Source organism: Curcuma longa, chromosome 2 (genome assembly GCF_044706935.1).
Source record: "Curcuma longa cultivar G26 ecotype Majalengka, Jawa Barat chromosome 2, ITB_CL_G26_1.1, whole genome shotgun sequence".
NCBI lineage: Eukaryota > Viridiplantae > Streptophyta > Magnoliopsida > Zingiberales > Zingiberaceae > Curcuma > Curcuma longa.
Window position 1 is genome coordinate 1,837,227 of NC_133862.1, and position 27,605 is coordinate 1,864,831.

The 27,605-nt window shown below is 37.6% G+C and overlaps 1 pseudogene; it reads left to right on the plus strand.

Annotated features, from left to right (window-relative positions):
• The first annotated feature begins 4,562 nt into the window (after positions 1-4,562).
• LOC141819142 (protein DETOXIFICATION 48-like) lies at positions 4,563-27,277 on the plus strand (annotated as a pseudogene).
• Positions 27,278-27,605: the final 328 nt, after the last annotated feature.

Consider the following 27,605-nt stretch of genomic DNA (forward strand, 5'->3'; position numbering starts at 1 on the left):
GACGGGCCATGAGGCGATCTCAATAGGAGTAATAAGCATTAAACTTGTTAGTATTTTAGCTTGAGTTAACTATCTAGGTGACTCGACTTATAACCATCAATTGGTTGACATTAGTCATCAATTTGTATGAAACTATGACTCTAATCAACTCTATGGCTTAGTCTCGTTTTGCTAAGAGATCTTGTCTCTAGAATTTCCTCGTTTGCTTAGTATTAATCATCCTTGACTCACCATGACTTTTATTTGTACAACCTCAAATTAACCTTGACCTATTAAGACTTCCACTTGTCTAACCTCAAGTTAATCTTGACTCGTAAAAATATTCCACTTGCTTAGGATTTGCACTTGCTCAGTCTTGGCTCAACCTTAATCCACTAGGATTTTCATTTGTCTAGCCTCAGATCCATCTTAACCCGTTAAGACTTCTACTTGCATATCTAGCCTTATGTCGACTTTGACCCTCTAATACTTTCACTTGGCCTTAAAGCCACCTTACTTACTAGAATTTCTACAATTTGTCAAACATCTAGTCCTCATTGACTTATTTAGACTTTCATTACTTAACAAGCATCAAATCTTTCTTGACCTATCTAAACTTCTACCATACCACCTGTCAAGTGTCTTTTTAAACTTCCATCATTTGCTAATATTTGTTGGAGTTCTCCATTACCAACTCTTTATTGGATTTTTCATTAGCCAACTATCTAGTATACCTTGACTTATTTGAATTTTATTCAATGTCAACCTTGACCTACTTAACATATCAGCCTAACTTGAACTCACCAATATATTATTCAAAGATAGCATACATATTATATTTTACAAACATTAAAACACTACAATCATCTGATGCACCAATATTTTAAACTTCGAAAAGAATGCCTGCTAATTAAAATATCTAAAAGTGTAAATGAGCCGAGTCGAACCGAGCTAAGTTGTGTTCAAATTTATTTATTTATTGATCTTATTCAAGCTTGTTTATTAAAAATCTTATCGAGCTCAAGTCGAGGTAGACCTTTTTATCAAGCTCAACTAACAACATTGTTGTACTTATAATTAATTAAACAATTATCTAATTCATGAAATTTATATTATTTTCCTATTTTAACATGTAATAAATAATTTTAGAATATAAAATTTATAAATTTTATATATTTGAATAAAAAATTAAGAAATAAATTTATAATTAAATTTTTATTTAAATTAATAAATAAATTTATTCATAAATTATTTTAAACTTTGTTCATGTTTAGACTTGTTTATATAATAAATATTTTTATTATTAAATGAACCTAAATAAACTTTATCAAATCAAATATCAAATTTATTTATGGACGTCTAATTTATTTATATCCCTAGAAACATCTTCAAGAGATATATAAATAAATATGTAAGGTAGATATTTATATATTGGAGAGATATATAAATATCTATTCGAGATAAAATAAATATGCGAGATAAAATAAATTTTAAAGATTAATCTCTCCCATTTATTAAACATCAACCCAATAAGGAAGATGATAATAGCATAAAAGTACAAGTGAAAAAAAATGAAAGTATACATACTATTATAGAAATAATAAGAAATGCATACTAAATTGAATAATCATAATGAAAAATACCATACTTAGCCCTAGCTAATCAACCCGCCTAAGTCAATCAATCTTTTTAGCTCAATTGACTCGATCGTCCTCCTAGTGTGCTTGACTCATTGGGCCCTACCAACCCTCTAGTCGGTTTGAACCAATTTGAACAGCTACACTATCATTTATCCAAATATTAGAATGAAACCATACAATTAAGGATTAATATTCTAACTTTATATACGTATCAAATGCAACTTACATTGTCTTTTAACTCTTATTTATATAGAAGAGATGAAGTATTCAAATATGGTCTATCATACTCCATGCCTCTGCCTCAGGCCACAGTACTGCATGCATTTCTGCAGCTTCCTCACTCTTTTTCACAGCTGTTGAAGACTGTCCGACCTCCATTCATGATTCATTTGCTTGCTTTCAGTATCAGGACCACCTCATCCTCTGCTAGCTACAGAACCTAAGCTCGAAGCTAATCCATTGATTATACATATCTGCCTGCAAAACCCTAAAATGCTGCTCATGTGATATCTGCTGCATGTCTCAGGGATCCCCAGCTCTTTTCAGGCCACCAGAACGAAGCTCGAGATACTGCTTAACTCAAGGATTGAGCACCTAGAGTGACTAGCAATTTCAAGTTACACATCTTCACCAACATGCAAGGTCATATCCTATACATGATAATATATGAGATCAATGTCCCTTAATTGGCTGACTTCTGCACTGCATGCAGGGCTACAAATTGCTTTGCACTCGGGAGTTTCCAGCCAAAGAAGGCTTCAGACTTTGTGGTCCTACACATTAGAATTGGTGCAGGTGGGTGCATGCCTTAAAGAGCTTCTGATATGTGAGAACATGGCCTCTTGTACCTTCCAAATTAGGGTTTCAAGTGTGTGTGTGTGAGATAAATTTTTTTTTACAAATACTTGAACATATTCATGTGATGAAAACATATTGTATCCATGACTTGACTAGACCAAATTACCCTTACAAACAAAGCCATAATTCCATCAAAGGTACAAGCATGGGATATATCCCTCTTTACATCATTGCCATATCATTATATTGGCTAGTAATTATATATAAACATCCACACCACATGTTGTTAAATGGACTGCCCTTTCTTCCTCTTTTAGGGTTACTGCAAATCCATCATCTTTCAAGGCCATGTCTTCCGAATGTTGAAGCTTGGAGACTTACAATCCAAGATCTTTGATTTAGGAGATTTTGCATTTGCAAGTTAGTCAACCTCACTCTTCTCCTCTTTGCTCAGTTCCATATTTATGGTTCTTTATGGTAGAATTCTTATGCTGCAAGAATTACTTCTTGTAGAGATTTTCTTAATTAGATTGTGCATGGATTTTTTCCTCACTTTTAAAAAGAAACTTTTTTCAGATCTATATTTAATTACATTTCTGTAGATGGTTATTGCAAGCAGTCTTGAACGGCTCAGAATTTTAAGATTTAACAGCAGTAACTTGTGCATCATGCATATTAGACTAAAAGGTTCATGAAGAACTTCATCCCCTTCCTTTTTCTTTATTATTTTTTCTATATTTTTAGAGATTAACCAAATACTTAAATGAATTTACTTTAAGCTGAGAGATTTAATTCAAATTCGACACATAACTTATGCTATGTGAATTAAGATGATGATCCAAACTTCAAGAGAAGGAGGAGCTCTAGGCACCATCCCTACCAATGAAGGCAAGGCTGAAACACTGCTCAAGAACCCAAGGATCGTGCGTGTGTCGCCATCCTTCGGGGGCAAAGACCGACACAGGAAGGTCAGGACTCTCCGAGGACTGAGGGACCGACGTGTGCGGTTATCGGTGCCGACAGCCATCCAGTTGTATGGCCTCCAAGACAAGCTAGGCTTCAACCAGCCGAGCAAAGTGGTGGACTGGCTCATCAACGCTGCTCAGCATGCGATCGACAAGCTGCCTCCGCTCGAGATGCTGCAAGGAGATCATCATCCTTGTCCATTGATTCCTCAAACCGCAAACCCTAAACCTAACACTGTCTGGAGTGCAAATGGCGAGTGCATCAGTAATCCAAGTAGCAAAGGGAAGGAAGTGTCATTGACGAGGGGTGGGACTTTGGGAAATCATGGTGTTGTTGGGTTGGATAACAATGAACTTATAAACAATCCCTACTTCCAATGGGACACTACAAATAATGGCTATCTACCAATGAATATTCTTTCATCATATTTGGCTGCTGCATCAAACAAAGAGCTGGAAGCAAAGCAAATATGGTCAGTTCCTGAGCACAACAATATCATCACAAAACATGCTTCTCCAAATGAGGCTTTCAGAAGTTTTTAATCACAATCATGATCAGTAATTTGCATCTGTAATAGCAGCATGAACATTATTGAAGTAGATATATGTATTGAAATGTTGCTGAAACTATGAAATAATAAATGTGTTCATATATATATATATATATATATATATATATATATATATGAGTATATGTGAGATAATTAAGAGTATTGGTGCATGTTTAGGGTCTATTTAGGGGCACATCGTTTCATTCAAACCAAAAAACTAAGGGTCCGTTTACTTGGAGGGGCGGAAAGGAAAACTGAGGAAAGTTTTCCTCCGTAATTATCCATCCTCTGTTTACTTTTATAAATTTTGACGAGGGGAAAGAAATGGAATACATCTGCTGATACTTTTTCCCTCAAAAACCGTCTCTCCCAAATCGGGCGGAAAGCGAGAAAGGAAAGAAAAATTACCTTTTTCTCCCAAAATTACGCGCGACGAGCACGGCGGCCGCCGCGTCGACTACTCCGCCCGCGGCGACCTCGGCGCCTCCGGCTCCGACGACGACACCGTGCAATTTCAATTTGCTTCTCATCGTACGCCAATGCTACTTCATTGTCTCCATGCTCCTCTCCTTCGCCGCCGTGGCGATGACGGCGACGAAGCTCGAGTGGCTCCTTGAGCTATGCTTCCGATGGGGCAACAGAGTTCACCGCGACAACATTCTTTTGCTGCTGTTGCTCCTCGTCTCGTTCACCGCGACAACATCCTTGAGCTTTTCCACTTGCCTCGCCCGTCCATGGCCTCTGCCCGCGTGGAGACACAGCAGGTCGTCTTCGGCGCCCTCGACTCCCTCTTTGCCCGCACCGCCCCGCCCTTCCCCTTGACCTTGCCCCCTCTCCCTCTCCTCTGCGACCACAGCCTCGACCTCGCCGCCGTCCGCCAGAGGCGAGGTCGATCGGTGGCAGAGGCGGCGGTAGGAAATCATTCATGGCGGAGGCGGAGGCGAAGACGGAGGGGAAGGCAGTGGCTTCGGGCCCTGTTTCTCAGCCTCCTTCGATCTTGCCCGGCACGCGAGGTCAGAGAAGGCAGGTGGCTGGGACGACGAGGAGGAGGAAGAAGAGGGCGGGGCGAGGGAGGGGGGTCTGACTGTGGAGGGGGTGGAGCGGCTCGACCTTGGAGAAGAAGAGGGCGTGGCAAGCAAGCAGGGAAGGAGAGGGTAATGTAGTAAATAAATAATTTAAATTTTTAAATAAATAATTTAAGAGATGGATGGATTTTAATCCAAGTAAACAAGTACGAGGGAAAGGAAGGGAGAAAAGATTCCTTTTCCTTTCCATATCCCTAGGTTTATTTTATCCATCCTTCATCCACTCTTGCATGTAAACAGAGCATAAATCAAACTGATCAGTTGGTTTGACTAAGTTGGTTCGGTTTAATTTGACTAAGTTATTTGATCATTTAAACTGAACAAGCCAATGAAATTATATTCTTAAATCAATGAAATATTTGTTTATGAATTTATGTTAAAAATACAACAATTTGAATTGAAAAGGTAAAAAAAAAAACATGTAATAGGTTAGAATGTCTTACCTTTGATGTCATATTCTAATGGACCACGCTATCGTCGAAAGGTGGTCCACTATGTTCAGGTAATGGTGGATGCAAACTACACAAACTAAACTATGTCTTCTCTAGTGTTATAGGGACAAAGTTCTCTTTGATGAGGGCTGTTGGGTGCACATATAAGAACCTCGCCATTGAAGTCTTTATGATGTAAGCTAACTAGACCATGATGGACACCTTTTGCGATTCTAATAATTAGCTAAATGAGGAAGACTGAATGAAGAACTTCTCTAATTATCAAAGTACTACGCCAAAGGGTGAACTATAGGTTTTTTCTGAAAGCAAGACTCTCATTAATTGAGAAGTCAAAGGGAAACCTTCTTATCATTGACATCCGTGACTTCTTCATAGTCATGCTATCAAGGAAAAGATAATAAAGAAGAAGATTGCAAAAGATCCAAACAAGCATCACTTGTTACAAGTGCAACAAGAAAGGTTACACCAAAAAAATAATAATAATGAAAAAGGGTAAAAAGAATACACCACTTATGCTCTATTTGAATAGGGTGAGGAGAAGGTTCATTAATAAAAGAAGAAGGGAGGGGATATAAAGTATTTATGTTTCCTTCGTTTAGGATGAAGGGATGGTTAATTAACGTAACATGTGTTATTCTGTTTGGGTAAATGAAAAGGGAATGAAGGTTAAATATATAAAATTATAAAAATATTCTCACTTTTTAAGTTAGACAATGATTTTATTTTTATAATATTAATATTTATTTTATAAATATAAATTAATTACTTTTTAAATAAAAAATAATTCTTTTATAGAAGAGTTCATCGTATTATTCGATACTATATTAGATGAACTAACATATTAATTCATAAATTTAATTTACATATTTTAAGTGAACTATGTATTCAGCATGTGGGCTTTGACGCATTACTTTGAGAAGGTATTACTCTACTGATTTTTTTTTTATTTTACAAGTTTTTCATGAAACATCACAAATGTTATATTGTTGCAACATATGATAGTGATTTGAAGTGACAGATATATTCACAACTGGAGAATGATTAGCCTATGGATTTACTGTACAAAAAAAAGTTATAGTTACCTAACAATGAATAGAGATTTTGATGAAGAAGAAAGAAGCAAAAAGATCTTGTTCAGCGAGAGAAATTTAAAAAAATTAGATTAAATAAGTTATTTAGTAATTAATATTTTAAAATAGGGATAAAATTGAAATAAATAATATTTAGAGTTGCCTTTTCTTTCCTTACATCTCAAATTGGAGTGTAAAAAAATCTCCCTTTTCATGGGTAAGGAAGGTTAAAACTTGCCCTTCCCTACCCTTCTCTCTTCTTCCCTCACTCCTTTCCAAACAAGGTTCAAAGTTCCCTTCCCCTTATTTACCCTTCTTTCCCCTTCACTCACCTCCTCCCAAACAAAGCGTTAAGGCTATATGAAATGACAAGACGCCTTAATTACAAGGGGAGCTTGCCCAAAAACTATTCATGCATCAAACATTAATCATAGCCGCAAGCAATGCTGAAGATGGAAGCTCAAGTGAAGGGGAAACTTCATGCAGGCTTGATCATGGTTCGAAATCATCGGACGATTCCTAACAAGTCGACCCTTAACCTTAACTGTCCTAGATGATTACGGTTTACAATTGTCGATTAACGATTCAATATTATTATATTTCAAAAACTTTAAATTGTAAATTCATAAAAAATAAGTAAAAATAAAAAAAGGCTTGCACTAATTTAAATTGTTATAGAGGAATCAAAATCTACACAGTTCTCTTATCTTTTTACTCTTTTACCTTAAAAAGTGGTAAGAAGTGGCATTGCTACTTAGTTTCATTTCTCATTCCCATAGTGTTCCGGCCTGTACACTGTGGATGATTTAAACGCTGATTCAAGGCTCGGCGATGTGCACACTTTTGTGATGAAGTTGCGGAAGGAAAAGAACAGGCTTGTAGAATACTCCAAAAGAGAGTTAGAATGGCACCGGGGGTGGAACCCGACAAACCACTTCGACGCTCAAGTTAGGGTTTGGCGCAAGGAGTTTAATGACTTAGGAAAGTTAGGGTTTATGTGTGCATACCTCTTCCCCATGGACATGGATTACCTTTTTATAGAAATTGATCTCCGAAATATTAACAATCGTTTAAGAAATATTCTGGTAGACTTGTTCCGTTCTAGAAAGATTTCATCCGTTGATATATATTTGAGAATGCGTTCCTATTTCCTTGGAAGGATCAGTTCTGTGCTCCCCGATTTAAGTGAAACGACCATGTCTTCAAATAAGTAGCACGTGCCAAAGGTTGACCTTGGATGCAGGAAGCGTGCCGAGATTGATCTATGGGGTTGGTGCACGATGCAGAAGGCGTGCCGAGACTGAGCCATGAGACTGGTACATAATGCTGAAGGCGTGACGAGCCCGAGTCATGAGGTCGGCGGATGCGTTAGGAAGCATACTGAGACCGGAGTAGGAGCTCGGCATATGCTTAAGAAAACATACCAAGACTGGAGCGAGAGGTCGGCATAAGCTTAAAGAAGCATACCGAGACCGGAGCGGGAGGTCGACATATGCTTAAGGAAGTATACCGAGACTAGAATAGGAGGTCGATATATGCTTAAGGAAGCATACCGAGACCAGAACGGGAGGTCGGCATATGCTTAAGGAAGCATACCAAAACTGGAGCCGGAGGTCGTGCGGCATATGCTTAAGGAAGCATAGCGAGATTGGAGCGGGAGGTCGGCATATGCTTAAGGAAGCATATCGAGATTGGAGTGGGAGGTCGGCATATGCTTAAGGAAGCATACCGAGACCGGAGTAGGAGGTCGGCATATACTTAAGGAAGCATACCGAGACCGGAGCGGGAGATCGACATATGCTTAAGGAAGCATACCAAGACCGGAGTGGGAGGTCGACATATGCTTAAGAAAGCATACCGAGATCGGAGCGGGAGGTTGGTATATGCTTAAGGAAGCATACCGAGATCGGCACGGGAGGTCGGCATATGCTTAAGGAAGCATACCAAGATCGAAGTAGGAGGTCGAGGTTTCATGGAAATTAACTGTTACTTATTTTTACTCTTTTTTACTCATATCCTGTTATACCCGACGTCCATGTAACCACCGAATCACCCTGTTAGTTCATAAGTCTCCAGAATTAGTCTAGTCAAAGGAGGCGAAGTCTGACTAACTGTACTCAAGTTAAGTCAGATGCCTTAGGTTGTATGAGGGTTTTACTTTGATCAGCCTAACTAATCAAAAATACTACCCTATCTTACGCTTTTCAAATTATTTATCAACTTATCCGGTCCCTTGATTTGGCTTACAATGGTAGGGATCAGGTGACTATTTAACTTAAGGGGTAAGCAATTTTCTCTCTCATCGTATAGAGAAAAACACTATCTTCGTGCTTCTTCCTCTTCTGACGAAGCAACTTCTTCTCTGTCTTCTTCTTTCGACGAAGCAACTTCTTCTCTGTCTTCTTCCTCCATCATCGTAGTTCCTCCTCGTCTTTTGCCACTATCATCTTTGCCTAATAAGGCCCCTTTGTTTGATCGCTCTCTATCTGCCCCTCTTTTGCCTCGGATTTACCTGCACATTGAATTTTAGGTTTTCGCCCTTTTCATTACTCACACTTTCCTAACCTCTCTTCTATGACACCCCCATTCAACCTTAGTGAGTCCCCACTATTATGTTTTTACCCCTAGCACGTACCTATGACCGTCTCCATCCCTTGGTACGAGACTCAGGAATCTGCCCTATCATTAGGAGATGAGGTATTGCTTAGAGAACAATTTGGGATCCCCTTAGATCATAGAATTAGACTCCTCCTAACCAGCTACCTCATGAACCCCCTCCGGGTTATGTCACTTTCTTCCAGGGGCAGCTGGAGGGGGGTTTACGATTTCTATTATCCCCTTTTCTCCAGAATCTAGCCACATACTTTCAATGTTCTCTGTCTCAGTTGGCCCCAAATTCGTATCGTTTAATTTGTAGCGCTTCCATTATCTTTCAAATTTATCAGATCCCTCTTGATTCTCAGCTCTTCCACTACTTTTTTATCCTAAATGGGGAGATCTCGACCTTGTTTATTTTGTCGTAAGACCATAGTGTAATTTCTTGACTAAGTACCTGACTTCCCATAAGGGATGAAAGAGTAGGTATTTATTCTTAAAGCCACCTCAACCCTATACCTGGCCGACCTTCTGGCGTTCAGAGCCACCTCCTCAACTTACTCTAGGTCCATATAGATTAGAATCATCCTTCCTCTCTACCACTGAGATATTATCTAACTTAAAGTTTAATGTAAATTTGTTGGTGAATAATGAATCCCTCTTGTACAGAGCTGGCCTGAGTCCTAATGTCATCCAATTAGAAGAATCACTAAGTTTTCCCATTTTTTCTGAAGTTCATTTTTATGCTGACTAATTTTTCTTTTATAATGTCAGATCAGACCATGTTGAATGCCTCTGTCAGTAAACACCTAAAGTGAGACCTTTCCACGACGGACAGCTGGTGCGTTTCAGAGGATGTAGCTGAGTCCTCGACCATAGAAATAGCTGATGTGCCCAAGGATAGAGTTCCACTTAAGACACCAACCCCTACTATTGAGTCCAATGGTCCCCAGGAAGATGTAACTACGGTGCCAATTATACCTGTTCCAGAGATTTAAACTCCTAAGGTACTGCCCGATCCCGAGACTGTTAGAGAACTCGCTCAAGGAAGAGGAGTAGGGATCAAAAAGAGAACTCTATGACAGAGCAGGGGCAAAAAGAGACCCCCATCAATATACAAGAGATTCCCAGCAATGTATCTAAAGAAACTCCACTAGTGGTCTCCCCTTTGAGATCTTTACCTCCGGAGACCAGAATGAAATGTCGGCATGACAATGGGAAGATGCCTGCCGCTACCTATGAGACTACCTCAGCCCCTCCTACATCAGAAAAAGAAATGACCTCTACCCGTCCCCCCCAGGCTTAGCGAAGTGCTTCTAAAGAGGGCCAACGTACCACCTCCGTAGAAAAAGAGAGACCAGCTCGTCATTCTGTGGAAGACTGCAAACGATATGAGACAGAGGTATTGCCCCGAATGGCCACAAGTATTCTGTGCGAATACTTAAATGGCTTGCTAGCTAAGGTAACCATCTTTTGTACCACTTTGATATTACCTTTGTAGGGCAATCTTGGGGAGGGGGGGGGGGGGTCATACGATTAACAATATGATATCATGACCAGATTTGGAAGGAGTATCAAGAGCTGGAACGACATATCCTAGTGATGGTTTCCACTCGTCGCGATCTGGAAACTCAGGTGGCCAAGCTAAAGAACTAATTGAAGAGCCCTATTAAGGAAATTGAGGAGGCTCGAGTTGGAGCTAAGATAGAAAAAGCCTGCATTGACACTGAGGAGGCCCAAGTTGATTTGAAAAAGGCTATAGAAGAGCTAGGGAGACAACAAAAAGAGGCTGAGCTCCAGGCCACACAGTTTCACCAATTGGAGTAGGAGCTAAAGAAGTCTCAGACTGCTTTGAAATTATCCCAGAAGAAGGCTTCCAAGGCTAAGGAGGAGGCCCCGTTCTACAAGGAGAAAATCTAAAAATGGAGACTGACTTAGTTGCAAGCCACTCACAACAAGGAGAGTTGCTCTGAGATCTACGTGAAGCGGTGGCGAGAAGGCAAGACCTAGAGCTACAACTATCCGAAGAGAAGAAACAAGGAGAGCAATTATCCTCTAACAAGGCAAGAGTGCTATCTGAATTGGAGTTGCTAAAGAAAGAGCTGTCGGATCTCAAAGATAATGAAGAGGTCAGATGGAAAGAGAAGAAGACTGCTTTCTTGAGCTCCCTTGAATTCTACGAACTGCTGAGAATCAAGACTAGCGAAATGCTAAAATATGATTTTGAAGGAGCTGGTAAACAGTTTATTCAGTCTGGTCTAATACCAAAGGGAGCTAACTTGAGTTTCTTAGACCCCTAAAAGATCTAGGACAACCTTCCTGATTCTAAACGACAAGGCTGAACCCAGATATCTTATTGCTATCAAACTTTTTGCATTTTGGATGACCAGAACTATGAACTCTCTTTATTCTTGTAATATTGTATTAAATCATGGCAGGATTTTTCTCCTTTGATAACTTAGAAGTTACTGTGATTATTATCCTATACAGAGAGTCGAGTTCCCTACTATGTAGCATTCTCTTGGGTGCTTTTCCTTGTCAACCTAGGAATCGTAGTGGTTGAACTAACCCTTCCTTTTACCTTAAAGATAGACTTCCTTATGTATGTTGATTGTGTCAGTATGCCATATACAAACTGAGCATACTTTCCTTGTGCATATTTGTCAAGTAGTGTTTGTTTCAAGAGCTTCAACGAAATATTTGTATACGCATAACAAAGTTTAAAGAAAGAATATAAAAAATATATTCGTAAGATACTGCACACCAGGGTGTTACCTCAAGGCATACCAATGTGTACCTAAGGCCTAATGAGGGGTGGTGTCGTAATACAACCAGGTTAGTAAGGAACTAAATATCCCCTCCTACCATCAAGTGAGTTTGTGAATTTAAGGGCTTAGTATCCCCTCCTATCAAGGGGCATGTCTTTGAGCCTGAGGCTCAGTGTCTCGACAAATTTGCGAGCTTGATGATTCGATGTTTTAGCTTGTTGTAAGGCAAAGTCGTTGAGCTCAAGTCTTGAAGTTTTAAACAGAGTTCCAACTTGTGGTAAAGCAAAACCATCAAATTTGAGGCTTAAAATTTTGGCCTATCGTAAGGCAAAGTTATCAAGTTCAGGGCTCGAAGTTCCGGCCTGTCATAAGGTAGAACCATCAGTGACAAGGCTAAGAGAGCTAAGGAGTTCAATACACCAATCTCTGTAGGCTGTAATGCACTACGACCTCTATGGAAGGTATGCATGAGCGTACAAAAAATATCTTACATAAATATCTAGAGTGTAGGGGTACAAATATCAATGATACAAATCTAATCTTAAGCTTCTCAGTGGGGAATATGAGATTTGTACTAGGGGTACTAGAAGTCCCAACCTTAGTGATTTTTGTCTTAATTAATCCTAATTCATAAATTAAGACTTTAACTAAGGAAAAATAATTTAAATTACTTTAGGATCGTTCGAGGGCTTACCTAGGCATATTGGTAGGAAAATTAAGAACTGACGACCTAAAACCTTTGGCAATGGTGCGGGAAGGAGTTTTTAGAAATTTGAAGATGTAAGGTTTGAGTTACTTTTATAAATGAGATTCGAGCGCCTAGATTTGAATCGGGGCACCTGGATTTATCGCGATACTGGGCGCCTGAAAAAATTTCAAGCACCTGGATTCTAAAAATCGAGGGTTCCTACGCAATACTATGGGTAGTGTTTAGGGCACCTGAATTTATATCCGGGCGCTCGGATTAAGTTGGGTCAAGCTTTTAAATTGCTTAAGTTAATTAAAAGTTTTAAAATATGTTTAAGTTGATTAATTAATTAGTTACGTTTAATAAATTTATTAAGTTTAAATTAATTTGTCAAGTTTAGATTAATTTGTTAAGTTTTAATTAATTTGTTAAAATTAGTTAATTTTTAATTAATTTATCAAGTTTGAATTAATTTATTAAGTTTGAATTAATTTGTTAAGTTTTAATTAATTTATTAAGTTTTAATTAATGTTAATTTAATTAATTAAAGTTTACCTCCATTAATTAAAGTTTAAATAAGGTTAAATTTTTGAGTGCCTAATTCTATCTCACCCATTTCTAGATTATCAAACAATTACTCCTATGAATTTTGTGAGATAGTTTTCATTATTATCTTAATTAATTGAATGTGATTTTCTAAAATTTGGTTAACCTTAAGTTAGATTCAAATTTAATCTTTTGACTAATTAATTAAGTGTATATTTCAAGAATCAGCTTCCAAGCAGTGACGAGGCATAGGACCTTCTTGGGTATCGGAGTAACGATCACCTTCTAAGACAAAGCTAGTTTTAGAAATTATACACTTAACTAATTAGAGAAGAGCTCTAGTCTAACTAGTCTAGAGTTTGTTCCACTCAGCTAAGTAAATCAAATAGAGTACTCGTTACCCCACTTGACCATTTATACTAGATTTTCTTAACATACTATCATCTCGCCCCACCCTGGTACTAGGTTAAGCAAGTATTAATCAAATTTTATCCTTAACTAGCCTAGGTTCAATCTAAGTACAAAAATAACAAAAATAAAAAATAAAAGCAAACAAGTTTATCTATCATGAATAGTTTAGGATCCCCTTAGATCGTGACCCTATTAGGTTTGATCAAATAATGTATTTGATCATTGGGAAGCCAGTAGCGGTTCAGTCCAACTGGATTGGTCAGGATGGACTTAGGAACCCATCCTTGGACTCAGGATTTTTTGGGTCGATTAAGCAAAGACAAGTAAGACCTATGTTTGACTTTGTATGCAAGCCTACATCTATTGTACACAACCCTTTGAGTTCCAAGAATCATATCAAAATACTTGAAGCCCGAAGTGACTTTTTCAATGATCTTTTTAGGTTGTCAATCTGAAGTTTTAACTTGGAATTTTCTTCCCCAAGTTTGACATGAGTTGAAATTTCAACTTAAACATTTTCAGTTAGTGAACTAATATTGACTTTCTTCTTGAGGAGTGCCACCTCATTTTGGAAAGAGTCATCTTGGGCACTGGACTTAGTCAATTTCTTAATCAGGTAATAGATAATAGAATACAATTTTTTAATAGTTACAGACTATTAGGATCTTTTGGATCGGATATGGATCCATGACTTAAATTTGATTTTGTGTCTGATTCTATGTCTGATTCGATCTAAGCCTCTATGATTTCTTCTCTTGTTGGGAGAGTTAGGAAGCTTGTGTTTGCTTCCTCCTTTGAGTTTTCTGAGGAAGATTCATCCCAGGTGACCTTGAGCACTTTCTTCTTTGACTTGTGCTCTTTCTTTTGGTTTGAGTATTAGGCCTTGAAATGCCCCCTTTCCTTGTAGCTGTAGCAGGTAAGTTCAGTCTTGTTTGTTAGTGGCTTGGTCGAGCTTACCTTTTGCACCACTTTCTTCATTTTCGATCTTTGAATTCCACTCTTCTTTTTTAGCATCTTTCAAACTAGATTTACTAGTTCGGTAGCAACCTCGTCGTTGCTTTCTAGATCTAACGACTCTTCAAATTCTTATTCAGCTTGTCGTCTAGTCTTTCTTTCAAGAGCAATCCCTTTCTCGAGGTCAGTCGACTGACCAGTCGACTGGAACCCGACTGAAGCCTCGCCCGAACCTTCTATTCGCTCCCAGTCGACTGGTGAAGCGCCCAGTCGATTGAGCAAATACTTTCTTTAATATTTTTTTTCTTTAACCTTGCATATACTAGGCGCAATCTAAACATGGGCCTAGGGCTAGCTGAATTTATCTTAAATAACCTGTTGGCATCAAAAGTAACTTCCAACCTTACCTTTCACTACTACTTAGCATGCTATTGACATAGAACTCTATAGTTGTTAACATTCAAAAGTCATAAAGACATAATTACTGAGTCAAGGTAAATTATTTTCATAAACATGTTATACATGCTAAAACTTATACTTGAGCTTCTTGACATTTTCTCAAACACCTTACGTGTCTATAATTCTCTTTTTGCTTTAAGGACACACCCTAGGCACCTAACATGCGTCTAAATCCCAAACTAGAGGGGGAAACACATGCTAAAACTTATAAAGCCCATCTTTAGAGGTGCCCTTAAATTCTGTAAGAGAAACTAATCTCCACATACATACATAAATTTATGAATAACTAAAACTATGAATTTATGCATACGAACGGAGCTACTTATACTGCAGGTGAGAGGTACTTACCTCCTGCGCTAATTTCCTTACAATTCTTCCGTTAGAGTCTCGGAGAAGAAGATCTTCTCGGCGATCTCCCTATGTCTACGCGTTCTTCTCGCGGAGAGGAGCGTCCTTGTAGAAGAAGTTCTCCGGAAGCCTTCCTTGTGATCCTAGGGGACGGAATCCTCGTTCTTCGGGTTTGGGGTGCCGAGAGGGAGGAGAAAAGAGGGGCGACGGCGTTCTGGGTGAGAGGTGAGGAAAGGGTTTTCGAAATCATCCAAATCCTCTCTTAAGTCTCCTATTTATATTAAGTGATTCCTAGACCTAACTCGCCTATGAATAAAATTTGGTTCCTTCTTTTTCGTAACACCCTTGCTGGGCTCCTTGGTCATTGGAAATATTTTATAAGTTGCAGATTCCTAAAGGTTGCGGGTTCAAATCCCAGCTCGGACATTATACTTTCTATTTATTTTTACTACTTTCGCTAATCCAAAAATTCTAGAAAAATATTCTAAAATTCCAGAAAAATCATAGAATATTTTTAAAATTATTTTTGAGAATTTTCGGGCATTACAACGGGACTAGCATTAGTCTGTTCATGCAGCTCGAATTCAAAAAATAATTCGTATAATTTGATTTTTGAAAGGTCCCTAGAGACCTTATATGCATCAACCGTTGATGTCCACAAGGTGTTCTTGGGGAACGCTTTTAGTGCGTACCTTATAATATCCTGATTCTCCACGGATTGTCCGATGGCGTGGAACCCATTAAGCATGTCCTGAATTTATACATGTAGTACACTTGCGGATTCTCCTTGTTGCATCTTGATATAGAGTTTGTTGAGTAGAAGGTCGTGCTTGCTCACTTTGGTATCTAACGTCCCTTCATGAAGCTCTATGAGTTGTCCCATAAGTCTTTAGCACTTATGAATGAACCAACCCTGTTAAGCTCTTCCTTGGTTAAACTGTATTGGAGCATCTAGGTTGCCTTGGTGTCAGCCTCTATCTTTCGTTTCGTGGCTACGCCCCATTTTTCACATGATTATGGAATGTCGTTATTGTTGGTGGGAATTGTGAATCCCGTCTGGATTATAATCCACATCTCCACCTACGTCTTGAGATAGTACTTCATTCAAGTAGATAAAGTCCTCCCCAGAGAATAATGGTGGTCTAGCGATGCTATAGCCTTCCTAATGGATCATTTATCTTGCACACACAATAAAAACAAACAGAAAGCACTAAGACTTGATCTTGGATTATTAGTGCCGGAAGAATAATAAAATAAAAATAAGAGCAAAAAAGAAAAAAAATTAAAAAATGCTTGATTAGTGGTTGCACTAAGATCGAACACCCCTCACTTTGATACCAATTATTAGTATTGATGAAATCCACATATCTTCATAATGGTATAATATTATCCACTTTAGGCCTAAGTTCTCATAATTTTATTTCGAGTTCAACCCAAAAGGCCTCATACCAATAGAGATATCTTCCATCTTATAAACTCATAATCTTTTTCATGTATTTTCAATGTTAGACTTTAATTGTATTCCAACACTTCAAACAATCTTGTTCTACGCCATAACCTCCTAACTCATTAGGTGAGTCACTCATCATAACAATTCACTAAAATAGAATTCCTTTAAGATATAGAGAAATCTTTTGCAATAGTTTTTCTTTTGCAAATGATATACCTTTTGTTTTTCTTTTACAAATGATATAAACAATGTAATACAGGAGAAAAAAGAAAGGAAGAGCTTGCATAAGTTAGTAAGAAGGTAAGCTATAATCAACTTTCTAAAAGATGTCATGAGCACTTACAATCTACATGAATCAAAGGATTTGAGCCTTTAAGGCCCGCTTATATTTAAAGGCCCACTCCCTTATTTATATTCACAAGTCAACCTTTAAATAACGGACAAGGCATTTCAAATGAGTAGCTTTTATTTTATTTTAGTTAACTCAAATTATTTTTAGTTGTTTAAAACCAAGATAAGAAAATCTTTTTTATTTTTGATGATCTAGGTATCTGAGCCTTGAGCTCAACTAATCCTGAAGGTGGGCAGCCTGTTAGGATTGATACGAGCTAGAAGAGGGTGAATAACTTTGACCGCTAATGAGCTAGGGTTTCTTGCATTTGAATTGATTTATTTTTGGGCTTTTACATGAAAATAAATTATAAAATGATTCAATTTGATCTTAATTGTCCTATATTGCATAATCTGAAGCTTGATTATAATTTTCATGATTTAATGATAATTTTTGCATTAATTGGGTTTTAATTGATTTTAGGGTTCAAATCGGATCAAACTCGAGCTCAATCGCGATCAAATCAAGCCAAATCAAGCCAATTTGCCCAAATTGATCAAGCCAACATGGAGGACATGACCTAGATCAAGCCCGATCAAGATCTCGCAAATTTTTGGAAGCCCTAAGCTGCCCTAAAGCCCTAGATCAGTCCTAACCATCAGATCAAGATCGGATGGCTGAGATTAATCAGTTCATCGACTGTATAAAACCCAACCGATTAATCGATGAACAATGGCTCCGCCACTGTTCACCTTCGTCCCCGCGAGAAGCACCCCTGCTCAGCGACGTACGAATAGGCAAAGCCCCGTCCACCCAAACTTCTTCCATTTCAATCCTTGGTCCTTGAGGAGTTCAACGCCGGTCGATTGGGTATTTTCCAGCGGCTGGAAGGCGCGCGGCGGAGAGGGTTTTTCCGGCGCTGCAAGCCTCTGTTCTTGGCGTTTCCGGCGGCTGGCTGCACAGTACGAGGCCATGGTTCATGGAGGGGTTCTCCTAGGATCTCGGAGCTCCCTTGAATCGTCAGCAAATCAATCGGAGCAAGAAGAATAGAGGAAATCCGGTTCGCAGCTTCAAACAGCCTACTGCACAGCGTTCTGTTCCGTTCGGAGAGGGTTTTTCCGGGCTTCTCAGACGTCGGGCAGTGAATACAACACACAAGAGACCGACGTGAAGACCCCAATTGGATCAGTGAAGCTGCTTGACACCCAGTTGAGGAGAAAAAATCGGAGAAGGGAAGGATGGATGTGTTTATCTGATTTCTGCTTTCTGTTGATTGTTGTTGCTATTTTTCAGATTCTAAGTTTTTGTTAATCGTATTCCTTAGCAACTTTGTGAATTTGGTTTGCTTAATTGATACTTAATGTTTGTTCGAATTCTAATCTATTTAGAGTTTGTTAAGTTTTCATTTCTTTAACTTGTTTGTAAACGAAACCTTCTGATTTCTGAAGTTACTGTTTCGTGCCAAATGGTTGCTGATGTATCAGATTGTTTTGCTTGCGGATGTATCAGATTGTTTGCTTATCTTAGCTTCGATCTTTCCTGCTGAACTGAAACTCTAATTTCTCCCTAGACTTCCTGTTCCGTGCCAACATGCATTTTTAGTTTAGCTAGGTTAAGAGCTCTCAATGCATTTTAGGATTTAGCCATCAAGTTCCACTAAATTGAATTGATTTGTTTCATTTTGCTTGCATCAATAGATCCATTTAGATTGCATTTAGGCTAGGTTATGGGTTTGAACAGTTAGGGTTTTTGATAGTTTTGGTTTATTGTGCATTTGAATTCCAACCATCAATTTGATTTGAATTAGCATTTCAAGCTTAGAAGGTAACTTGATTTCAATTGCAATTCGTTAAATCATTGCATTTTTCATTTTCAATTGATTTGAAAACACCAAAACCCCATTTATATTCGAAAAACTCAAAAAGAACGACATGAAAAGCTTAATTTAAATAATTTGCTACTAGCCCTTGGAAAAATACGACTCGAGGCCCATATACTTCATTTATTTGTATTTATCATGGGTTTACGATAAATTTATAAATTCTAATTTGCAACCCTAATCGTGACATCTAATCTAGGGTTGTCAACCGCTTCATCTAGATTTTATGTTTGTATACAAAATGTTAATACACAACAGAAATAAAATACACAACATAAGAAAACACAAGCACAAGATAAACCGATTTACTTGGTTCACTACCTCCCAAGACTACTACGTCCAAGGTATAGTCCTAACGACTATCCCACTATCCTTCTCCTTCTCGGATACCTTCAGGAGATGGAGAAACCTCTTAAAATACCTATTGTATACAAAGCAACACAAAAATGTAAACAAGATAGAAATAAGAACAATGTAAACATAACATGTTACAAGAATGAATCTTCACTTTGGATGTTTTATTGTCGATTTGGAATGCCTCTTGGTGGTGAAAAATATAGCAACACTTCGTTTCCAACCTCTCAAGAATCGACTTCTAAAATGACCTTGAAATCCTACTTTTATAGCCTTTAGATTGGGATTGATTTTCGTCAATCAATCGATGATCCACTGTAAATTTGAATATTATTCTGACTTGCCAACTTAACTATTCTATCCATTTCAATATCAATCAACTCCTCATTACCATCAGTCAACAATTATCTAATCAATCGAATTCTACATTCGAATCAATGCATTTCTAGTTGGTTCTTGATCGACATCAGTTGAGTTTTTCAATCAATTTATGAAGCTTCTTTTCACTGCGTCGAATGATGCCATTAGTCAAGTTTCTCAATCAATTTTTGAAGCTTTTGTATGCTATTAAAGTGTCATCAATCGAATGATACAACTCATCAGTTGGTAGTCACTGTAGCAATTTAGTATTCATGATTACTGCTCACCATATTTTAGTAGCTCTATTTTTTGGATTTTACGGCCATTAGTTGATCGTACACTCTATCAATCGACTAATATTCATGTTTTAGCCTTATCAAAGTCGAATTCTCATTGCCAACTCTATGTTGGACTTTCGACTATCAACTGTCTAGTCAATCATAATCCACTTGGACTTTCTTCTTGTGTTAACTTCATGTTGGACTTTCAACCGCCAAATGCATGGTCAACCATGACCAACTGACTTTCTATTAGTACCGATGGAATCAAAATATCTCTAAGTCTCCCCTACCTCCTTTATTTTTCTTGAGGACCCCCACATGGCTCTACGTAGATCATGACTTTGATACTAATTGTTAGTGCTGATGGAATTAATATCATCACAATGATATCATATTGTCCATTTTGGGTCTAAGCCTTTACAGTTTTAGTTTTGAGCTTTACCCAAAATGCCTCATATCAATGAAGATATCTTCCATCTTATAAACTCATGATCCTTTCCATATATTTCCAATGTAGGATTTTGATTGTATCCTAACACTTTCCACTTCTTTGTTAAGTATCATGCTAACCTTGACATACTTGACACTCAATAAAACTAATCTATTAATCGACTATCAAGTATCTGGTTAACCTTAACTTACTTGACTTTTCGCTCTACCAACTAATATATTAATCAAACATCGAACCCCAACTTGAGTTAACTCGAGGTTAGTCAACTTAGTAAACTTTGACTAAAGGTTGATTGCACCAACACAGCCTTCCCCTTGGTTCACCACTGAGTAAATCTGCAAGTATGAGCAGCTTGTCCAGTAACAAACATCCTAAATTGTTCATCCCACTAGAGGAAAATGACCTGTAGTGCATTGTAGTTGGGATTCAAACCATGGATGTTTAGACCTAGTTGGGATTCAAACTGTGGATATTTGGTTAATCTGTTGAACATCTTGCCACTGCACCATGCCCAGGATAAGAAAATCTTATTGTACCAATAACTAATTGTCGATCAATTGAAAAACATTTCTAGTTAAATCCATGTTAGTTGATTCAATCAAATTTAGTTGACATGAGATCACAAACTTATTTGCTAACTGATAATTTTTCTAGTTGACTCAAATTCAATTTCATCAACTCAACTAGTTCTAATCAAATCAAGTGGCTAAGATAGAAAGCTTATACATCTAATCGATCCTTCTCAGTTGATTCAACCCCATTTCAATCAATTTGAATCCAACAAAGAATATATTATTTTGAGAAATGAACTACTTAGTTGACTTAATAATTTTTGATAGGTTCAACTTGTCTTTAGTCATCTAAGCCAAAAGAAAACCTTTTTGTGTGTGAAAAATATCTACAGTTGACCACTGAGCCAACTCAATGCTTAATTTAGTTGTCTAAGAATATTTTCTAGTTGATTTAGTCAACTTGATGATGTTGACTTCACTTTAGATTAAACTAAAATGCCGACTGTGAATTTGAATACATGTGTATTGATTTCACAAACCTCTAGTAGACTATAGTAAAGAAAATATGAGATCACAACCCCTCGTTAATTCTTGCATCTTCAAGTCTTTGATATTGTCGATACTTCTCACTGTTGAATACATCTTGCTTCGAGTCTTCAAGCCTTCAAATTGATCATGTGAATTTTTCCAAGCTCCTAGTCAACCTTGACATCCTGAACTTCCAATCATCTTACCAAACTCCTGATTAATCTTGACATTTTTGAACTTCTTGTTAATCTGCCAAGCTCCTAGTCAACCTTGAGTTTTTGAACTTCTTATCAATTTATGCAACATGCACACTCCATACACATATGAGACACAATATGATCATAACTTAAATTCTGTATCAACTACTTCAAAATAACTTAGTTAAACTCAATCACTTGGCAGATGATTACACCAACAAATCGAAAATTAAAGAAACATCATATGGACCTTCATGGCTAGAGATGCCACTGTGGGAATTAAAACTAGAAAAATAGTTAAGAAATTGATTCATAAGGAACATCTAGTGAACAACTTGTTTTGAAGATCAAAATCTATTACTTTATATTTTTAGATTAGATTAGGTGCACCAGTAAATGAGAGAGATATTGTTGATTTCCTCCTTATGAGTTGATGTATCCAATAGTTTGTCATCACACAAACTTGTATTTGTGATCTATATCTTAATTTACTTGGATTTGACATTTATAAAATTCATTGGCTTATCATGTTAAAGATCTTGAATCATGCTAATCATGCTTGCTATCATGGTTTTATATAAAATGTACAATTCTTCATTGAGATTATTGTTAAGTGGATGACAATTTATGAAACATGCAAATTTGGAACATACTTAAGACACACCACATTTGGATGGCCTTTACAATTTTCATGCTTATTTACACTATATTTTATTATGATAATTTATTTTGATATCATAGGAATATATTTGAGAAACATATGATGATTCTTCACATCTAGTTGACACTTAATAATTCGATATATATATATATATATATATATATATATATATATATATATATATATATATATATATATATATATATATATTGAAACTTTAAATGTAGTTAATTTAGTTAATTAGAATTTCAAATTTGATCACATTACCTTTCTTAAAAGTTATTCATAATCCTAGTATGCTCGCCCCACTATTATATTTAGATTAATCATTCTTGATTGATAATTGAATTTAGAATGAACTGAGATGCTTAAAACATTGAGAACTTTAGCATCCCCCAACCCGTGTTAAATTTTATCCAAACATGAGATTTTTCATGGAACACTATTTTTCCTAGGTATAGGACATCAAAATATACATTGTTCTTAAATTTAATAATTTTTAGATCTTTTAAAATATTTAATTATTGACTATTAGAAATTCCATAACATAAGTTGATCCAAACAATACTTTGCAATGTGCTAAGTTTAGAGTAATTTAGGTTGATCTAGCCATTTATACAGGTCGACCTAGAACTTGAAGATCATCTTAGAGTTTGTTTAACCTATTTAGGAGGAATGGTTAGAGCAAACTTGACTTCCGTCGTTGTATCTTAACATGCTTGACTTATTATCACCATGCTAAATTTATATTATTGTGGTCATACTTGTATGTTTGAGTTGTTTATTGCTTGATTAGTATCTGATGTATCGTCAAGCGGAAGCATACATAAAGGTCTAAGATAGAGCCTCTCTCTCATTTCTAAAATGTTCATCACCTATAAAGGTGACTTAACTTGAGGACACAAGATTAGATGAAGATCTAAGGTTGAGGGGGAGCATTGATTTATTTTGAATATTTTTATTCATTACTATTGGTAAGGAATTTCATCCAAGTGTGTAGGTGACCTAAGACTTTGGTAGCCTCAAGTAGAAGTATAACCTTCAAGATGTTGGTTGACCTACGGCTAGTTGACCCAAAAAATGTTTGGTCGATCTAGGTAGGCTTTTGACATGCTCAACTTATAGAATAAGTTAGCCCACGACTTTTAGTGGATCATTCCAAGTTGGTCGGGCTACCCTAATACATGTTGAGAGTCCAAAAATAAAAATATATATCAAGTTGAGGTCAACCCAAAACTTAAAAAGTAAACTTAAGAGTTGAGCCATTAATGTTTGCATGAAAATATTTGAAGAGGCAAAAGATCTCGGGAAGAAAATGTCAAATTCTATTGTTAGTTTTGGAAGCCTTGTTTGGTAACTTTCTTCTCAATTAGGATTACATTTTCATCTATAGGGCGAGCTAGAAGTATTTTATCTCTCATACCTAATTTTTATCATCTTAAGAGAGTTATATTACTTCTTGATAGAATTTGAAAATAGTCAGTATATCTTAAATCGTTCACTAGAAAGTCTTCAACAATGACAAAGGCTTATACGATACGACCAATGAGGGTTGTAGAAAATGAGCAAGGAGTTGGCAGACCATGATTTTGTCACAAAGCCATCACAAATATGCGACCCCTTGCCATTTGTGATGGAAAGCTTACATTGTGAAGTTAATTTAGACAATTAGCTTTCCTTCGTGTGCACTCTAGCTACTATGATGCAATATCAATCATTTCAAACGGCTCATCAACAAATTTGAAGGTTTGAGAATTATTACTTTAAAAGTGTGAAATTCTTTTGTAAAAGAATTCAAAGGGGGAAACAACTTAAGTTGATGTAAGCAATCAATTTGATAGAGGAATCATGAGCTTTTCAATCATGAGAAGATGTTGTGGAAGCCCTAAAGCAAATCCTTTTTTCCAATGGCCACCATCCATAATTCCTAATTTATTGTGACAAAGGTGAAAAGGGAAAAAAAAATTATAAATAACTCAAGAAAGCTTCCAACACAATGTGCTGCCCAAACTTCAAATAGAGTTAAAGTGCTCTTAAATGCATACATGTGGTGGCCATTTAGGAAAGTCCTTTTAAATGCCCATTTATTAATACCAACCCTTCTCCCAACTCTATGGATACATCTTTTTTGTGAGCTTATTAATTAAAGTAATCTCTTTTCTATAATTTTTTTATTAATTTATATATTTTACTATTTACTTTTAGTAGATATTTTTATTTTATTTGAGGAGTACACTACTATTATTTGGTGGGAAATTCAATTCAATTTAAATTAAAAATGTAACCCACAGTAGAATTTTCTAAGCCAACTCCAATGAAACTTCCTCCATGATAGAAATATATTATTTTTCTATAATTGAGGTATCTAGGTTTTGGACTTAGACTAATTCTGAAGGTTTGCTCATCGAATAAATCTAGAAATACGAGCGATTTCTTGTCAAACAATCAATATCTTAAATTTTTCATCTCACTGGAAGAAAATACTTTGTAGTGCGCTGTAAATGGGATTCGAGGGTGCAAACATATCATTATTACCAATATGCCACTAGGTTCATTAGAACAATTGGCGGTGTGTGTTTTTACTTGATCCAAAGCATTTAAATGAGTCCTTAATTTCTACAAATTAATATATTGATTTTCATTGAATGCCCTTTCCCTTTGATTAACTTGTTGTATTGATTGTCATTAAATGCTTATTTTTATCTTTGTGGATAGAGCCGTATACAACCAAAGTCTCTTTGGGGAAGGTTCAACTATGTGACGAAATCAATTAATTACCATTCAAGTTAATTTGCTTTCATACATCACTAGTAAAAAATATATAATTCAAAATCTAAAAGGGGAAACTAGAAAAAAAATATTTTAGAAAATTCTATTAATTAAACCTTTAATATCTACATGATTACATTTTATAAGTTTGGTATAAAATAGATAATTTAATATAACATGAATACATGTATATATATATATATATATAGAACTCAATTATTTGCATAAAACATAATTGTGATGCTATTGTAGATACTTAATTAGCATTAGTATATCAACAGTCATAGCAACTAAAATAGACTGTGTGTGTATGCATTTTCACCCATTTAATACATTTAAATTTTTATAAAATTTGAGATTCTCTAGAAGTTAAGTATCAAAAATAGTTCATTAAACCTTTATAAATTTTGAGATTCCAACTATGAAAAAAAATTAGTTTATTTGTTTCTCATTGAAGGTCAATAGATGAGACTGCAGTTATTTGATTTGAATATTATGAGTACCAACATGATTTAATGATGTAGTACACAATCTTCACCTAAGGTGTAAATTCTCATACAAAGAAGAAAAAAAATCAAGTAATTCAAAATAATTAAATTATAAGACTCTAAGTTCCTTTTATAGATTTAATTTAATAATAAATGTGAAAATAAATATTCTAAATAAAAATTCCATAATTTAGTATGGAATACTATTAATTTCTTATTTATTGCTCAGATTGAAAATACTAATTATCAAATAAAAAATAAATTAAATATCTAATTATTTCAACGGTAAATTGGAGAAAACTCCCCAATTGCAAACTGGACTTTGCATGCACTCCCCATCCAACATTTTCTTTGCATGCACTCCCCAAACTTAGTTTCAACTCCCCCAATTCATAAATTTACAAATTTACCCCCTCTCTAGTCTCCTCTTCTCCCCCCTTTTCTTAATAAAAAAAGGCAGATAATCATTAATTAAACCAAGCTACGACAGCGCAGGTGTTCGTCGCGGCCGCCTCGCCGGACCTCCTCCTCCTCTCCTTACTCCACCCGCTCCGCGTCTTCCTTCGCTCGTAGAACATCACCCTCCCAGTCACTTACTGTTCCTCCTTCTGCGTGGCGCTCCATGGCCCGCTTACGTACCTTCTCGCAGTTCGCCTCCGCCTCGGCATAGCTGGCGTGGCGGCAGCCATGGTGTGGACCAACCTCAACCTCCTTGTCTGCCTCCTCCTCTTCGTCCTTCTCTCTAGATCCTGCCGCGATACATGTCCCAGCGGTGGAGTTGGCTTCCTCTCCGGCGAGTGCTTCCGCGGGTGGCCAGCGCTGCTCCGCCTTGCGGCGCCGTCTTGTGTCTCCGTCTGCCTCGAGTGGTGGTGGTACGAGCTGATGATCCTCCTCAGCGGCCTGCTCGCGTACCCCCGCGATGCCGTGGCCTCCATGGGCATCCTCATCCAGACCACCTCCCTCGTCTACGTCTTCCCCAACGCGCTCAGCTTCGGCGTCTCCACCCGCGTCGGCAACGTCCTAGGCGCCAACCGCCCGGCTAAGGCTCGCACCGCCGCTTTTGCCGCCCTTGCCGCAGCCCTCGGCCTCGACCTCGCCGCCACCGCCTTCACCGCCTCCATGCGCCACCAGTGGGGACGCCCTTCACCCGCGACCCCGAAATCCTCCACCTCACCACTCTCGCGCTCCCCATCGCCGGTCTCTGTGAGCTCGGCAACTGCCCACAGACGGCCGGTTGCGGCGTCCTCCGCGGCAGCGCCCGCCCGGCCACCAATGCCAACATCAACCTTGGCTCGTTCTACTTGGTCGGCATGCCGGTGGCAATCCTCCTCAGCTTCGTCAGAAAAATGGGCTTGCCGGGGCTGTGGCTGGGGCTCCTTTTGGCGCAGGCCACGTGCGCCGCCCTCATGACCGGCGCCGTCGCCAGAACAAATTGGGCATCGGAGGCAGAGCGCGCCAGACGCTTAACCGACTTTTCTTCTCTCCTCCTTCAATCATTCCAATTGCTAATTGCAATGACATAATTCCAATTACCCCAATAACTACTCTGTCTCCCATCTCCGTGGAAGCCGAGAAGACGAAGACCACCCCAACACTAGAAGACATTCGAGATCCTTCATTAATGGTGATCTAGAAACAGCTCTAGTCGACTGGAATATAATCCCAGTCGAGTCAGTTTCGTCACTGTTCGAGATCAGTCGACTATAGTTAAAACTCAGTCGACTGAAGGTGGGTCTACGGCGAAGAATGGCCAAGATAGTCGACTGGAATGAGCTTCCAGTCGAGTCCAATTTGGTTCTGTGCAGGGTTAGTCGACTGGACACAAATTATAGTCGACTAGGATCATGTTCAGTCGACTGAATATCTGAATCAGTCGACTGATATCAGTTCAATCAGCTGATTAAAAGTATCAGTTGAGTGCAATGCTGAAGGATTTAACCTAAGTTGACAACATACGCTCAAACATGATTAAGGGATCGATATAGTTGGTATGGAATGTCCAACCATGATCTTCGAACCAAATACACATGAATTA